Below are 18,868 nucleotides of genomic sequence, written 5' to 3' on the forward strand. Positions count from 1 at the left end.
TTGAACTCTGAATACGGGGTAGTTCAACGATTCAGGAAAAAAAAAGGGAATTGTATGATACCAGAGAAGGAGGCAATTAGTCATGTCTGCCTCACTAAGGGCAATTATTTCCTTTTGCTTGCTCTTAGAAAAGAGACCAGGAGTATAGGTAAATAATGAGGTCAGACCTGTTATTGCATGGACAAAGTTATCAAAAGCAATGAAGCATCCAATGTAAAGAAGCTGGTGACATTATTCTGTTGAGCAGTGGCCCAGTTTCTACCACCTAAGAAACTCAATACAAAGTATTAAAAATACCTTTGCTTAATTCCGCAAGAAAAGTGGTTTTAAAAAAATGAATGAAAAGAAAATGTATGCATCACAAATGGCATCTGTTTGTGCAGCCAGATTGATTTAGGTGAGTAATAGAGGCCACTCTAATGAACCATAACTGTAATTTAAACTGTACTGTGCAACATTTTAGCTCACTTTGTAGACCCAGAATATGATTTGCCGTAACTGAGGATACACATTACCTTGCTATGAAGCCAGTAGGGAGGGCAGCTGCCTAAAGCCGGTAATTTAGCACTCCCTTCCTTCGCAATTTCAACAAAATTGCTGAATAACAGAAATAAGGTTGGTAGTTGTCTAGGGGACTGGGGTCAACTGATTCAACTTTCCTCATTTGCCAAAAGCAGTGCAATTAGTACTTTGAGAAGACATTTCTTAGTGTTATAAAGGACTTCCTGACCAGTTCTTCATCTTTGAATCACATTTAAGAAGACATTTGATTGCAGAAATACCTCTTCAGCTAGACAATGATGTTGATGGCGTCATATTTCTTTACTTAACTCCTTACTTTCTCCTCTCTTTAATTCATGCCTAGATAAAGGGAAGGAATTAGTCAAATTCTGCTTCGTCTAATAGAGAAAAGATCATTATAAGGCAAAAGTATTTGCTGACATTAAATGCTAAAGCAGCAACTAGTGGTCCAAGCAGATCATGAACTCCTTAGTTCATGATTAAGAAGCTTTCGTCTTAGAAGCTGTGTCATCTTAGCAAATAATGCCAAGCCGGGAGTATTTTAAGGCTACAAAAGAAATATTTTTAAAAATGTATTTAGGGCTATTACAATGTAAACAGTTTGAAATTTTAGTATTCAGTTAGCCAAAGAAGGTACTCAGAATTAAGAGAAAGATGTTAAAGAGCCAATAAAGAGTACCTACAATTAGATACCTAGAGGAATTGGAAAAATATAACAATGTGAGAAAGGGTAAGTTAAATGCAATTGATAACAATGAATTTTAAAGTCAAGGAGATCCTACCATTAAGTATTTCTCCAGCATTCATTAAGTAGCCATGACATGCTAGGAACTGATGTCAGTATCTTGTTAAATAGAATAGCATTCAGTGTTTGTGAGTCAGCCAAGTATAAAGGGGTTCACAAGGAAACTCCAGTCATCCTGCACCCTGGGAGGAGTGCACACTGGAGTGGAGCCTTGGGAAGCTTGTGCCATTTGCAGTGGGGTAGGAGCCTGGCCACTCCCGATCTGGTGTGGTAACCTGGGGATTCAATCTGTGAACTGGGGAGCTGTTAACAGAAACTTGTCTTGCTTTGCTGGGTTTTTTTCCTTTTCACTCAATAAACCTTGCCCTCTTCACCCTTCAGATTGTCTGTGAGCCTAGTTTTTCACGGTTGTGTGACAAGAACCCCAACTTTAGCTGAACTAAGAAAAATGTCCTACATTTGCACCCCAGGTAGCAGGGTATTTTATTGCAATGCAGGCATTTCTTCTATAATATAATAAAACTATGGAAAACAGTATTTTTTATTTATAGGCTTTGTTGGTCATCTTGAAATACTACAACTTTGTGAAGTTTAATAATTTAATATAACAATTGGAGATAATGTAAAAATTATCAGGAATGTCTAAGATACACTGGGCTAATGACAGAATCGAAGAGAAGAAGAAAGGCAGGTCCGCTTATCTTGAATCATGGCTACATATAATCAAATAGGTGAGTTTCTCTCACACTGTTAGGCTCCGGGGATTTGCATCTATAGCTCTACACTTATATCTAATATGCCACCTTTCATGCAGATAAACTAAACAAAACAATATAAAACTTTGTTCTCCAAGTCTCTAATTCTAACTCCTAATTCCCTACTCATTTAACCCTTATAACAAGTTTCTGAGATAAGTTTTATTAATATTGAGACTAAAAGCTAAGAAACATAGGTCACAGGGAAGCTAAAAGCCTCGCCCAAAGTCTCATAAAATAATATAGCTTAAGTACTCTAAGAACTTCTCCTATTTACTTGGGTAAAAATGGTATAATCTTCAAAGATCAATAAAGCAATTTTTAATGTTTCCATGGTTTCTGATTATTAGACTGTTTTAGTTTTACTAGCTTTCAGCTTTATTGAATGACACAATATAGCTAGAAAAATTACTAAACTTTTCAAGTGAAAATTACTCAGGGAATCAAACAAATCTAACTTAAAATAAAGCATAATTCTTTTCTAAAATCAATCTCTTTTTAAATGTCAAACTAATATCTTTTAAAATAAAAATGAAGGCAATCCATTTTACAGTCAATAGTGTACATTAAGAATAGAAATTTTATATTAACAAATATTTAGAAAAGAATTGTCTTTTCTGTCTTTTGTCTTACTGTTTACAGTCTTTTTTCGTTATTTGTGTTAATTTTTCTGTTGCTACCATAATAAATTACCGCAAATTTAGCAGCTTACAAAACCCCTATTTATTATCAGAAATACAGGTAGAAAATAACGCAGATTTGTCCTCAGTTTGGAGGCTTACAAAGCCAACATCAAGGACACATTATTTGCTGAAGTCTCTGGGAATACATCCACTTCCAAATTTATTTTTATTTTTTTCCTGGATTTAGTATATTTGTGTGTGAAAAAAAAAAACGGACTGAATGACAGGGAGTGCAAAAGAGGGTGGTCTTGGTTCATTTATGCTGCCGTAACAGAATTATCTCAGACTAGATAATTTATAAAAAACAGAAATTTACTTCCTCCCAGCTCTAGGGACTGGTAAGTCCAAGATCATGAAGCTAGCATTTTGTGAGGACCTTCTTGCTGGGTCCTCAGGTGGCGAAAGAACAAAAGAGAGTGAACTCACCCCCACAAGACCATTTTACAGTGGAATTAATCCATTCGTGAGGACAGAGTCCTTCCTCCCAACACTGTTGCATTTGGGATTAAATTTCCAACATACGATGCAGCCGTAAAAAACGATGAGTTCGTGTCCTTTGTAGGGACATGGATGAACCTGGAAACCATCATTCTCAGCAAACTGACACAAGAGCAGAAAATCAAACACCACATGTTCTCACTCATAGGTGCATGTTGAATAATGAGAACACATGGATACAGGGAGGAGAGCATCACACACTGGGGTCTGTTATAGGGGGACTAGGAGAGGGACAGTGGGGGGTAGGGAGTTGGGGAGGGATAACACGGGGAGAAATGCCAGATCTAGGTGATGGGGATGGAGGCAGCAAACCACATTGCCAAGTATGTACCGATGCAACAATCCTGCATGTGCTTCACATGTACCCCAGAACCTCAAGTGCAATAATATATATATATATTTTTAAATTTCCAACACATGAATTCTGAGGGGCACATTCAGACTACAGCAGGGAGATCATCCTAACTTCCGTGTTTTCCTTCATTTCTTCTCACATTTTCCATGTGGTCACCTCTCCAGCAAGCTGAGTTGAATTGCCCCGATACTTCCGGTCTCTCCCAATTCGTCTTTAACCACATCTCTCTGACTCCAGCCAGAAAAAGTGCTCCGCTTTTAGAGGCTCATGTGATTAGATTGGCCCCACCTAGAAAACTAGGATATAGTAGCATTCTGCTTACCCTATCAGTAATAATACATTTTCACTGGATCCCAAAGGAAATATGGCACTTTGCAGTTTTTGCCCTTTCTGTATACTGAGTTTCTTTCTAACTTTAGGAGACGTTTCTTAACATCTTTTAAATGTTTTTCATGAAATAAAAGCCTATTTTTTTTAGTGGTGAGAAAACTCATACATAAACACCAAATAATAAGGTAACAGATTTTCATAATAATGTTCTGAAAATCAGGGCTATAAAGATGACTTGGATCTACTTCTACTGTACATTTCTAATTTTTCACTATGATTTAAGCCATTTTTAACACATGATACATGAATAACTAAGGCAAGCATTTCCTGAGCAGAGAGGATCCGTCAAAAATATCCTTTATCCTCTTCATTTTTCAGGAGGAGACAGGAATGCTATCTAGAATGCCAATAAATGAAGATGTGGTTTTCTTGAGGAAGCCATTCAAAATAGAAAGAAAGTGTCAAACCAAACATTTTTAGATGGTTTCTTAAAGTGCAGAATTTTTGCATTAAAATATTGATTTCATAATACTGGTTGATTCAGGTTTTCTCTTTTTTTTTTTTGGCATTTTGTTCTTGTTTGTTTTTCTCTGTCTCACAAATATTTATAATCCTGTAGTTTTTTCTATTTAGTCAACAAACAAAAACAAAAAAACATGAGTCCCTTTGTTGGCTGGCTTAGACCGAACTCTAAGATCCTTATCATTTCTTTCTTTTGCTCACACCTCACATGCAATTCACGCATATTAACTGAAAATATATATATTCCAAATCTAACATTTTTTCAGTACCCTCAATGCAAACCCTTGTTCAAGTCAGCCTCATACTCCATGACAACTATTTCAATAACCTCCTGATTGCTGTGCCTGCTTTAGCTCTTGCTCCTCTAAATCCATCCCCCACAGAGTAGCCAGAAAAATCTTTCTAAAATGAAAACCAGGTCATGTCACTTCCTCCTTAAAACTTGCCAATGATTTCCCATTGCAGAATCAACATATTCCAAATTCCTTAACTATGGTCTCCAAAATTCTGTAATGTAAATTTCTGTAATATGCCTGCCTGTCAGCACATACCACTGTTCACATTACTCTACTCCGGGTAACTGGCCTTCTCGTTAATTCTTAAAGATAATAAGCTCACTGGCCTTTCATTTTGCACTCACTGTTCCTTCTCCTTGTTGTCCTCAAATCAAATGTCACGTCTAAAGACATACCTCACCACCCTAGTCCCCTTCTGCTTCCTTACAAAATTGTATGTTTGTCCAAATATAAATTATTTTACTTTGCTTTATATTCAGTTACATGCTTGTGGTTTGTTTTCCCATGCCCAGCGTCCTCATGTCTACAGACAGACAAACTCCAGAAGACAGGCATCTCTCTGTACTGCTTACCATGTTTCCCAGAGCACCTGTAACAATGCCTGGCCCACAGCCAATACTGATGGATACTTAAAGAACTTTTTTATAACTCTTTAGAGTGACTCTTTTTCTGGTTTAGGATTAGTAACAATAATAAATAATTCATTGAATACTTAGTAGATGCCAGGTACTGGGCTAAAATATTTACATGTATTAGCTCATTTAAACATAACAAATATTCTGAGGTGAACATTTGTTTCTTCAATTGGTTCACGTGGAAGTGGAGGCTGAGAAGTCCCGTGATCTGTGGTCTGCAAGCTGGAGAACCAGGAAAGGCAATTGGGTGATTCAGTTCAACTCTAAAGGCCTAAGTATTAGGGAACTGATAGTATAAACCTCATCTGAGGCTGAGAGCTTGAGAACCAGGATCAATGATGTCCAAATGCAGGAGAAGATGGATGTCTCAGCCCAAAACAAAGAGAATTTGCCCATTCTCTGCCTTTTTGTTCTATTCAGGCCCTCAGTAGATAGAACGATGCCCATCTACATTGGGAAAGGCGATCTTCACTCAGTCCACTGATTCAAATGTTAATTGCTTCTAGAAACACTCTCACATCTGAACCCAGAAATAGTGTTTTGCCAGCTATCTTGACATTCTTTAGACCAGACAAGATGACAATCAAAACCGATGATTACAGTGGAGTAGGCAACGTTATAAAGCACTCTTGATGAAGTTGTGGGGACAGAAGGCATATAAACATAGTAGGCAGTCATTATATGCCCCAGGAGAATGGAGGAAGCTATTGCAATTACCAGTTGGACTGACTTGCCATACATGGAACGGAGAAGAATACATACAAGTTCCAAATCAAAATACACATAGATTTAGTTACCAACTATACACTTTACTGATGCCCAAATCCATGTCTCTAAACACAACACACTCAAGAAGTCCAAACCAAGAATTTAACTCCTGCTCCGCCTGCTGGAGCCACTGCTACCAGTAATACTTTTAAGGCAACTCCAAGGTCCATGGGGGAAGCTGGCATGAGCTTGCTTATCTTCAAAGTCCACGCATCACCAAGAAGGGACTTGTCTCCCAAAAATCCTATAAAGTTTGACAAGCTTTTACTCTACTCAGTTCCTGGGGATGAATCTGAATATGTGGAGGGGTTGAGGACCCACTTTGAAGAAAGCATCTCTCAGCTCCAACATTACTGTGGGCCACGCACAAGTTGGTGTCAAGAAACATACTCCCAAACTAATCCCAAGATGCAAAGTTTGGGTCAACAGGTACAAATATCTCCAAATGCTCCTCCAGGAATTTTTCCGAGACTTGGTGTTATTGGATATGCTGGCCTTTTTGGACTCCTTTTGGCAAGAGGTTCAAAAACAAAGAAGCTGGTGTATCCTCCTGGTTTCATAGAATTAGCTGCTTCTATCTATTATCTATAACAAATTGCTGAGTTTGCCCAGGTCAGTAGGGAGAGTTTACATGGCTGGGGTTTAAGAGGACATATAGTCCAGGAAGATTTGTAGAAGGAAAACTTATGTAAAATATAAAGGAATGTATAATTGACTGTTCCTCTACTCTCTGCTTTCACATGTAAAATGCATATTCTGTCAGTATTAATCAAAGCCCCATAGGAATGTAACCACTTGTCTCACTGCCTACCCTCCCCCACCATTTTTTTTTCTTCTTCCTCTCCCTCTACCTCTTTCTTCTTTAAATACTTAAGTCCTCAAAACCCTCTTTGGAAAAGGCACAGACCACAGATGCTCTTGTGATTTGTACTTCTTTTTCCTCAGTTATGTCCTCAACCTTGGAAAAATAAACCTCAAAATCAAAATCAATTGAGTCTTGCCTCCATCTTTTTTGGTGGTGGTGGTGGTTTATACCCTATGAGGAGGCGTACTATAGTAATTTGGAATCTCATTGAGAGCAACACCATTGTTATATGTTTTGTGCCCTCATATGGCATTGAGATCTTATTCTGCATTCTGATGATAGATCTTGCATATTTTATGGTCATGGTGCTCCTTACTGAGCATGAGTCACCAGGAGCTGGCTGCCAAAACTACCTCAAGACTATGACAACAGTATAATTTTTCATTTGATCTTGACATGAAGGATACTTTAAAACCAGCATACATGCACGCACACATACCCACAGAGGAAACTGCTCTAGAACTGTAAGTTCTCAAGGGCAGAAATAGGGTAGGTGCAATAAAACATCGACCAAGATAATCAGGGATTGCTTCCAAAGTCTTACTGAGACACTCCTCTATGATAAAGGAGAGACAGAAAAAAATTTAAGGAATATCCCAAAGCTAGTAACATAGTGTATTAGTCCATTTTCACACTTCTGACAGAGACATACCCCAGACTGGGCATTTATAAGAGAAAAAAGTTTAATTTAACTTATAGATCTATATAGCTAGGGAGGCCTCAGATTCATGGCAGGAGGTGAAAAGGACTTCTTACATGTGGTGGCAAAAGAAAATGAGGAAGAAGCGAAAGTAGAAACCCATGATAAACCCATCAGATCTCCTAAGACTTATTCACCATCACAAATGAAGTCAAATGAAGTCAAATGGAGTCAAAAGATCATTTTGGAGCTTTAAAGTTTGTCTGCCCTGCTGGATTTTGGACTTGTATGGGTACTGGTACTGTTTTTCCTGTGTTTTGTCCAACTTCTTCCATTTGGAGTGGCTATATTTACCCAATACCTGTACCCACATTGTATCTAGGAAGTAAGTAATTTGCTTTCAATTTTACAGGCTCATAGGTGGAATGGACTTGCATTGTCTCAGATGAGACTTTGGACTGTGGACTTTTTAGGGTTAATGCTGAAATTGAGTTAAGACTTTGGGGGACTGTTGGGAAGATAGGATTGGTTTTGAAATGTGAGAACTTGAGATTTGGAGGGGTCAGGAGAGGAATGATAGGGCTTGGCTGTGTCCCCATCCAAATCTTAATGTGAATTGTATCTCTCAGAAGTCCCATGTATTGTGATAGGGACCCAGGAGGGGGTAATTGAATCATGGAGGCTGGTGTTTCCTGTGCATATCTCACTATGCCAAAGTTTTACAGCCTATTTTTTTTGCTTAAGTCTTGCCTTTTTACCCTCGATAAAGAGTATTTCCACTGGGCTTCTGCCTTTTAATTATCTGAATATCCAATACATATGCTGGTAAAAACAATGCTTTTACAGAAGCCCAGTTAACACTAAACATTTTCTCTATTCCACATGGCTTTCTGTGAAGCATTATATATGAGGAGATACAGTAAGTGTGGGATAATTATCAGTTGTGTGCATAATGTCAAAAGACTATTATTGTGACATTCTGAAGAGTGTTTTCAAAGAATTGTCCTGTAAAGTTGGTGCGAGTTAAATATAGTACTGCAGTATGGTTCCAAAAATATTATGCATTTGGTCAGCTGTGGATATACAATTACATTTAGAGTTCCCACTGGCATTATAAGAAGTGAAATTGCAAAGGGCATGCTCACTTTGAATAACAGGTGTTCCGGATTCTTCATATTGTTGTTTTCTGAATTGAACCCAAGTCATGAGTTTTGAAATTTGCCCTCAGAAGTCTCAGAATCATTGCAATTGGCCCATACTTTTCCTATTTGATACTAAGGAGACAGAATGTGGATAATTAAGAAATAATTACATTTTCTGTGATCTAATTTGAATTATAGCTCATGTCTATGTTTGGTTTTAATTTTTTCTTGACCTTCATTTAATAAACCCTGCAACCATACTGGCTGTGAAGTGTGCCAAACTTCCATCATAGTTCGGCATTTCCTTTCATTTCTTCCTAAGATATAAATGCCTTTAACCAGAAATTATACATGCACTGGAAATAATATGCCTTTTAAGAATGGCATTTCTCATTTATTCCAGCTATGTTATCTTATATACTATTATATTTTAAGAAAATTAAAAGGTTATTCGGTTATTACTGAAGATATTGACTCAGCTTTTGATTTACAGTGGTTAAGTCAGTTTTTCTTATAATTGAAATGAACTGCAACATGATTACAGTGCAGCCTTTGTCACACATCCAAAAGCCAGAAAAGTGATCAACTTTGAACCAGGAGCCAAGTGGAATCGATGTTACAGTCTTTGGCTTATCTCAAGGAAAGACTAATTTGTACTATTTCTGTTCTTATTACATCATTTTGTCAAAGAAAATGCAAAAAGTAGAAAATTAAAATATATCTAAAAGGCATCATAACTTTTTAAGTCTTTCTCACAGGAAGAGGTAATAACATTTATTCATCTGTATCAAGAATAAAAGATAAGAAAAAAAGTAAGATTTTAAAAAGTAATAGCTGATCTCAAACAAATTCCTGATAAATCTGTCATTTATTTTGGAAGTTTTTTTCTTATGACTCCACAAATTATTATTAAAACAGAGAGGAAGAAAATAGTGTAGAAGCCATAAAGAGTAAATAGTGTATAAAGCACCTTAATGAGTAACCTAAAATCAATCATCTAACTCAAAAGAGGTAACTGGTGATAAGAATGTTTTTCAATCAAAATCTTATTAAGCAGGCAGCCTATTTATTCATTTTCCTGGGAAAAGGCATTTAATGTCACTGAATTTATTGTATGCACACATTTCATTTATCTTCGTAATGTATCCTTCAGGATAAAGATGATATTTACACAGGAAGTAGTGAGCATTAACAACTCCAAAAATCAAAAGGGAAAAATGCCATTCTTCTAATGAAATGAACCACTACTAACTAGGAGTTGGAAGGAACAAAAAAATTGCACAGATTTTGTTAGCTTTCCCAATATCCCTGGGAAGCAAGTCCAAGTATATTCTATTTTCTTCCTGTATGTGTTGGTGAAATCTCAGAAAATTATCTTTAATTCATCCAAGAGAACAGATTTTCATGTTACAAAGTATTGCACATTATAACATGTGTACAGCTATTGATACAGTAGCAGTAATTATTTTGGTCCATTTAACAGATCATTTGGAGTTATTATTAGAATATTTTATTTTCTATCTCCTTCTCTATTTAAAAAAAAAATTGGGAAAAGCTACAACTAGGTTTCTTTTCTGCTTATTTCCCCCCTTCTTTCCTTACTATGTTTCAACTTTTGAGAAAGAAAAAAATTCTCTAGTCATGCTCTTTTAATCACCAAGGCTTTGGAAGCCAGTGAAATTACTTACAAAGATATTTTCCTTTTCTCAATTGCAGCAAAGTGAAAAAAAAAAAAAAAAAGCACTGAGGTCTTCATCATGCTTAAACGACCTAATCTACTTAGTTGACAATTATCAATAAAAAATGTTTCAACCCAGATGCAGGTCTAAGTGTCTCACTTTTGTATTCCTGTCTGTAGGTCTACAAAAATATTTCTTATGATGAAGAAGCTTAACACAATGGAATAAAATTGCACTACTGATCTCAAATATTCACACCTCCTCTTGCCTTTGGGTAAACTTTCCCTACCCACTGACAGGCTTGACCACATAAATTGCTTTGACTAATGAAATGCGAGTGAATAAGACAGGCTCCACAGTTCCCAAGATAACCTTTAGAAATAACTTCACAGTTCAGGATCAGCCTCTTTAGCTTCTACCTTCTTCTGCAAAAACAAATTAAACCAAATAGAGGCTATTGCTCTCTAGAATAAGTTTTTGATTCATAAGACATGTGGAGCTGAGTACAGTCAGCCAGAAATAATGTATAAGAAGAGCAAGAAATAAAGATTTATTCTTGTAAGCCATTAAGATACTGGAGGTTTTTATTACCACAACAGAAACTATAGAATATCATTGGTACTCAACGCTGGAATTTTGCTACTGAATAAACAATACGAACAAACTGGTGCTGGGCTCTGGGCTATACTCAGAGTCTAGAAGAAATGACAATAATGTCATGCAATGCAGTACAACTCCTATCTATGATAATTTGGAACAAAAAAAATTAATGAAATTTTGGGAAAAAAAACTTTGAGACAGAATGTTGCTAGCATTCATTGAATGTTTTCTGCATTTGATAAACTGAGGAAAGAATCACCTTATTTACAATAGCTATGAAAGAAAAAACAAGTCTAGACAGTCTGAGACTAGTTGAGATTATTTCTCATCCAGCATCAGAGAAGAATACTTTAAAAAGAAATGCTTTGGGCTATTAAACCTGATTAAGACTCACCCTGAATATGACTTAGTCTCAGGAAAAAGATATTTTGCCAAAAACTCTGATTGTTTCAAGGTGGCCCCAAGTGAAAGCTGTCGGTTGCGTAAAGTAGCTCAGAAAAGAGAGACCAAGGGCCTGGTCCTAGAGAAGTCAAAAGCTGGATAAATTCGAAGTACATTAAATTATGCTTTGAGAGTCAGGCAATTCTCAGAAATAATAATTATTGCTATTGGCACACAGACTTTGATGGAATCAAAATGAATTTTGTTTTTTAGTTTTTTAAAGAGATTTGTATTGTCAAACATGCCATTAACCTCGGTGAAAAGAAATTGACTAGGAAAATTGCAAAGGGATCTTTGGGTACCCCACTTTATAAGACAGAAAACAGGCAGGTAAAGACACTTACTTCTTCCAAATGAAGGTCTATTTTCCAATGTCTGTATCAGCAGTGAACAAGAGACAAATGAAAAAGAAGTACTTATGGATCCAGGAGCTATAAAAAACAATGAACTAGGGAGGAATTCTCAGAGAGAAAATATGGCCTAATGAAAGAACATGCGCCATTGTCAGGATAAGAAGTTCTTACATTCTTTAACCGGTGGCATCGCCATTCTTTCCCTTTGTGAATGGGTGGGTTTATTACCATTGTTTTATCTTTGTGCCCTCATTGTATGCTGGTTGCATTTATTGATAATGAACCCAGTTAACTTGTCTTCTTAAATACTTGAGATGCTGTATCCAGATCTGAAGTCGATATCAAGAACCTGGCATATAAATGTGTGTCTGTGTGTATGTGTGTGTGTGTGTGCCCACAGGAGGGAAGTGAATCTGTGCTTAATAAGAGTATAAATTTTGTTCACTCTTCCCACTCACCTAATTTTCCTGCTTAATCAATTTTTCTTATACTAGCTTAGCTCTGGCCAGTATGAGTGAGAAGACGGGATATATGTCCAACCAGGTAGCTTAAATGTATAGTTGGCTCATCCTCTAGAATATTTTACCCTCTGCAGAGGGACTCGCATGTCCAGTACAGAGGTTGATACTTTAGCCTGGGCTCAGGAATGAGGAAGCATATTAAGTAGAGCCGTAATTGACCTACAATCTTCATGTACCATGAGAAATAAATAAATGTTTATTGTTGTAATCCACTGCAATTTTGGAATTGTTACTGCTGCAACTGCTGATTATTGTATTCTGTAATGAGCAGTTAAGAATGGCATGTATTTAACAATAGAAAAGTTATTAATTTAAAATTTGTTATGTTTTATTATTTAATTTTTTAACCGATAAATAATATTTGTACATATTCATGGGGTACATAATGATGTTTTGATACATATAAAGTTTAGTGACTGGTAGGAGATCTGAGATGTCCAAATAGGAACAGCTCTGGAGTGCAGCTCCCAGTGAGAGCAAAGCAGAGGGTGAGTGATCACCACATTTCCAAACGAGGTATCAGGTGCATCTCAGTGGGAATGTTTGAACAGACACTTCAAAAGAAGACATATATGAGGCCAACAAACATATGAAAAAATGCTCATCATCACTGGTCATTAGAGAAATACAAGTCAAAACTACATTGAGATACTATCGTATGCCAGTTAGAATGGTGATCATTAAAAAATCTGGAGACAACAGATGCTGGAGAGGATGTGGAGAAATAGAAACACTTTTACACTGTTGGTGGGAGTGTAAATTAGTTCAACCATTGTGGAAGACAGTGTGGTGATTCCTCAAGGATCTAGAAATAGAAATTCCATTTGACCCTGCAGTCCCATTACTGGGTATATATCCAAAGGATTATAAATCGTTCTACTATAAAAACACATGCACATGTATGTTCATTATGGCACTGTTTACAATAGTAAAAATCTGGAACCAACCTAAATGCCCATCGATGATAGACTGTACAAGGAAAATGCAATAATATGCAGCCATAAAAAACAACGAGTTCATGTCCTTTGTAGGGACATGGATGAATCTGGAAACCATCATTCTCAGCAAACTGACACAAGAAGAGAAAATCAAACACCGTATGTTCCAATCATAGGCGAGTGTTGAACAATGAGAACACATGGACACAGGGAGGGGAGCATCACACACTGGGGTCTGTGGTGGTGGTAGGGGTGGGGATAGGGGAGGAACAGCAGTTGGTGGGAAGGTTGGGGAGAGAGAACATGGGGAGAAATGCCAGATACAGGTTACGGGGGGATGGAGGCAGCAAACCACATAGCCATGTATGTACCTATGCAAAATCCTGCATGATCTGCACTTGCACCCCAGAACCTAAAGTACAATATAAAAAAAAAGAAGAAGAAAATTCATAGACAAGAGAAAAAAATAATGTGTAGTGATCAGATCAGGGTAATTAGCACATCCTTCTTCTCAGACAGTTATTTATTTTGTCTTGGGAACATTCAATAACCCCCCTTCTAGCTATTTGAAACTATATATTTTTAAAAAAATAATTCTATAGGTCTATCAGATAGTTTAAGTATCTAAAACATTGATAAAAATAAACTGACATATTCCTAGGCATATTCAGGGATACAAATTATAAACATTCCATCAAAGAGTTGTTCACATTCCATCTGTGCCATGAAGATTTGGCTAAATACAAACTCAATTTTGTTTATCATGTCGTTTTCATTTGTAAAATTCGGATTCTAAATTAGGTCTATTTGAAAGACAGGTAGCACATTTAAGAGAAATGGTTCACATTACATGTTCTCAATATTTTTTGTCGTCCTCAATATTTTTAGTTTCCCACGTTATTAAAACCTAAATCAGTTTTGGTGAAATTATACAACAAATTATGTGTCCATGTGGAGGAGCCCTTTCTAAACATACAGCTTTCTTGGAACGTTGTATTACTTCCTTTCACTTAGTCGCCTACTGATGATAGTGACGCATCCAAGATAAGGCAGGTACCCACCTGAGAGTGGGTGTGCGCACTCCCACGGGTCTCAGCGGAAGTCCTCCGTCAATAATAATATGGCCTTATTTAAAAAATCAGTTCTTATTGGGACAATTTACTGCTTTGATTCTTGTTTTCTTGTATATGTACTATGTTAGAAATCCCTTTCTATATTTTCAGCACTCTTACGTATAAACCTTTGCATATCCACAAAATCAGATTTAATTAAGTATATTTTACTTCACATTTTCAGTTTCCTCCTTTCCATTGATGATATACATATAATGTAATTAATGAAAAAATAGCATATGTTAGTTTTTAAAATTCCATATGTGTAATAGTTTGAATATTAAAATTCTATCAATATTTGATTTTAATAGAATATCTAAAAATAGTAAATTGTATGCATATAGGTTTCTGGGTTAAGGCAGGATCAGATGTTAAAAAAATTTATATCATGTGGAAAGTTATCTTGTTACGCAGCTAAAAAAGTCTCTCCTGTAAGAAAAGTTTGAGGAGGGCCGGGCGCAGTGGCTCAAGCCTGTAATCCCAGCACTTTGGGAGGCCGAGGCGGGCGGATCACAAGGTCAAGAGATCGAGACCATCCTGGTCAACATGGTGAAACCCCGTCTCTACTAAAAATACCAAAAAAAATTAGCTGGGCATGGTGGCGCGGCCTGTAGTCCCAGGTACTCGGGAGGCTGAGGCAGGAGAATTGCCTGAATCCAGGAGGCAGAAGTTGCGGTGAGCCGAGATCGTGCCACTGCACTCCAGCCTGGGAAACAAGAGTGAAACTCCATCTCAAAAAAAAAAAAAAAGAAAAAAAAAAAAGAAAAAAAAAAAAAAAGGAAAGTTTAAGCAGCCCATCTTCACTATATAATTAGAGAAGTCTTTAACTATAGGTTATCTCACCCAAAACAATAAAAACACCTTTTAGCCCTTTTTTCTTAATCCTATAGTAAACCACATTTTTAAAGCAAGCAAACAATTTATGTTGATTCTATGGTTCGTGATGAGTTTCTGCTTGTATCAAAAGTCAAAATAGTACACGATGAAAAATTTCTCTTGAAGTATGCAGTTCTGTCAGACAACAAGATGATAGCTAGCTGATCTTGACCTCATCAAACACACTTCGTTTTTTAGTCAGGTGCAGTTGCTCACCTGAGGTAAGGAGTTCAAGACCGCCCTGGCCAACATGGTGAAATCCCGCCTATACTAAAAATACAATTAGCCTGGTATGGTGGCGCATGCTTGTGATCCCTGCTATTAGGGAGGCTGAGGCAAGAAAATTGCTTGAACCTGGGAGGCGGAGATTGCTGTGAGCTGAGATGAATCCACTGCACTGCAGCCTGGGTGACAGAGCAAGACTCCATCTCAGAAACAAACAAACAAACAAAATAAAACAAACCATACACACACACGCGCGCGGATGCACACACGCGCACACACACATGCACACACACGCACGCACACGTGCGCACACACATGTACACACGCACGCGCACACGTGTACACGCACGTGCACACGCACATGCGTGCACACACGTGTACACATGCACGCACGTACACACGCACTCACACATGCACGCACACGCACGCACACACATGCACACGTGCACACATTCGCAACGCACACACGCACACACGTACACGCACGTGTACACGCAGGCACACACGCACACACACATGCAGACACTCGCACACGCACACACACACATGCAACGCACACACACGCACCCATGCACACACACGCACGCATACACACACGCACGCGCGCACACGCACACACCTGCACATGCGCACACACGCACACACACACGCAACGCACACTCACGCACACACACACACAAGACATAACAAAGCTCTCACATGCAGTTTCTGGTTTGGCCAGAGTAGTCTCGAAAGCAATGAGGAGGTTCAGTCCAAAGATGGGGGCTAGCTCCTGGTCTTTCCTTTCTATATTTGCTTTTCTTGCCAACGGCCAAAAAAGGCAAACTAAACGACCAAGTGAGCTGGGAATTGGAATCAAGTAGAGTAAATGTCATTGTCAGCAGCCTTGAAGTTCCCATTTCTTTTATTTGTCTGACTCAGTCCCAGGGTTTTCCTGACTAAAATGTTTGTCATTCCTGACTTCAACTTTGATTAAAACTTAGTATTTATCCTATGATTATTGTTTTCTTGCATGACTTGATAATTCAGTAGTTTGATTTCATTGCTAAGGAAGTATTTTACTATATCAACCCCCAACAGAGTCTGGTATGTGATGCTCCCCTCCCTGTGTCCATGTGTTCCCATTGTTCAACACCCACTTATGAGGAAAAACATGCAGTGTTTGGTGTTCTGTTCTTGTGTCAGTTTGCTGAGAATGATGGTTTCCAACTTCATCCATGTCCCTGGGGTGGTAGGGGAGGGAGGGTAGGAGGTGGGGGGACAGGGGAAGGATAGCATTAGGAGAAATACCTAATGTAGATGACCGGGTAACGGATGCAGCAAACCACCATGGCACATGTATACCTATGTAACAAACCCACACATTCTGTGCATGTACTCCCAAACTTAAAGCGTAATAAAAAAGAAAAGAAAAAGAAAAAATAAATGTAGCTTGCATGTGAAAAATAATAATAAAATCAACCAAACTCTTTTACAAAAGTATTTTACTGTGTCAGAAGTACAAGTTAATAAAATTATTACTTTTTCCAACAAATTTTACATTCCTCGTTTCCTATTTTCTAAGTAAAAACTAACAAAATTTTAACATTAAAGCAAAATCAGTTATTGAAACTATTAATTAAATTTAGTAAATTCATTACATTTACTAGTGGAGGTCAGAGAGATTTATTTCTGAAATACACAGAATATTTTATTGCAGCACCATTTCTTACTCAAGGACAATGTAAAGACATCCTACCCCAGAGATATATTTTGGAAGCTGCATGCTTCAATACACTTAGATATTTAACACTGGGAGAAACAGTACCTTAATCTCCAGCAATAATGATAAACAAAATTTTACCTATAAGAAAGAAGTATACCGAAACCACCTAATGTGTATATCTTTATCTAGGAAGTGTTGGGCACTGTGACTCACACCTGTAATCCCACCACATTGGGAAGCTGAGGCGGGCGGATCATTTGAGGTCAGGAATTTGAGACCAGCCTGGCCAACATGGCGAAAGCCTGTCTCTACTAAAAATACAAAACTTAGCCAGGTGAGGTGGGAGGCGCCTTCAATCTCAGCTACTCAGAAGGCTGAGGCACAAGAATCACTTGAATTGGAAGGTGGAGGTTGCGGTGAGCCGAGATAGGGCCATTGCACTCCGACCTGGGCGACAGAGTGAGAATTTGTCTAAAAAACAAACAAACAAACAAACAAATTGCAAATAGGAAAGTGATTCCTTGCATCTAGTTCAGAAAATTTCCTATTATTCCTATACTATCTCTTAGCTGACAGTTTTGCTTTTTTGTTTTGTATTTTACTAAACCTAATAAACACCAGTTTGAAAACTGTAAAGCACTTTCCAATATGTAGAAATCCTTTGATTTACATTCTATTTACTTTACTGTATTTAGCCAAAAAAGTCTGTTTTTTTTTTTGTTGTTGTTGTTTTTTAAATTACTTTTATTTAGCATACGTACACATAAAAGAGAAATTACCCTCTGAACCCACGAAGCAGAAAACATGCACAAACCCAAGGTATATGTGGAGAGGAGGGGGCCCCGGCCCCAGGTTAGTGGCTAGGATGATGCAATCCTGTCATCCTGTGAGTATTTATGTCTGCCTAATCAATGCTGCATTACACACGCCTCAAAAATTAGGTTTTAAAACATTCTATAAAAGTAGAATTAACATGAAAGTTGATACAGAATAATTTGATCTTTATGTCACATGTGAAATATTTTTTGTATTTATCAATCAAATTAGGGATAGCAATCAAATTAGGGAAAGCAATAAATAAGAATAATTGGTTCTTCAGAGAGCACATTTGAAAGTCAATGCTAAATGTTATTTTAAATAAAAGATAGTCATTCATATGTATTTTTAAAAAAAACTGAAATAGGGCCAGGACATTGTATCATACCTGTAATTTCAACATTTTGAAAAGCAAAGGGTAGTGGATCACTTGACATCAGGAGTGTGAGACCAGCCTGGGCAACATGATGAAACCCTGTCTCTACTAAAAATATAAAAGTTAGCCAGGCATAGTGGCACATGCTTGTAGCCTCAGTTGTTGGGGAGGCTGAGATGGGAGAATCACCTGAGCCCAGGGAGTTAGAGGCTGCAGTGAGTCTAGATTGTGCCACTGCACTCCAGCCAAGGTGACAGAGTAAGGCCTAGTCTCAAAAAGAAAATAAAACTGATATGTGTATATGTATTTATACACATATTCTTTAATTAAATTCAAAATGTACTAAACACACAATTATATTTAGTCCAAAAGAATATTTTAAAGATCCTGTTCAACCTATTTACTAGATTTCTTCTTTTAACGATGAACAAGTAAATTTTTAAATATATAGAGAAACAATGTATAACAAA

This window comes from Saimiri boliviensis, chromosome 18 (assembly GCF_048565385.1).
Source record: "Saimiri boliviensis isolate mSaiBol1 chromosome 18, mSaiBol1.pri, whole genome shotgun sequence".
In the NCBI taxonomy this organism is placed as follows: Eukaryota; Metazoa; Chordata; class Mammalia; order Primates; family Cebidae; genus Saimiri; species Saimiri boliviensis.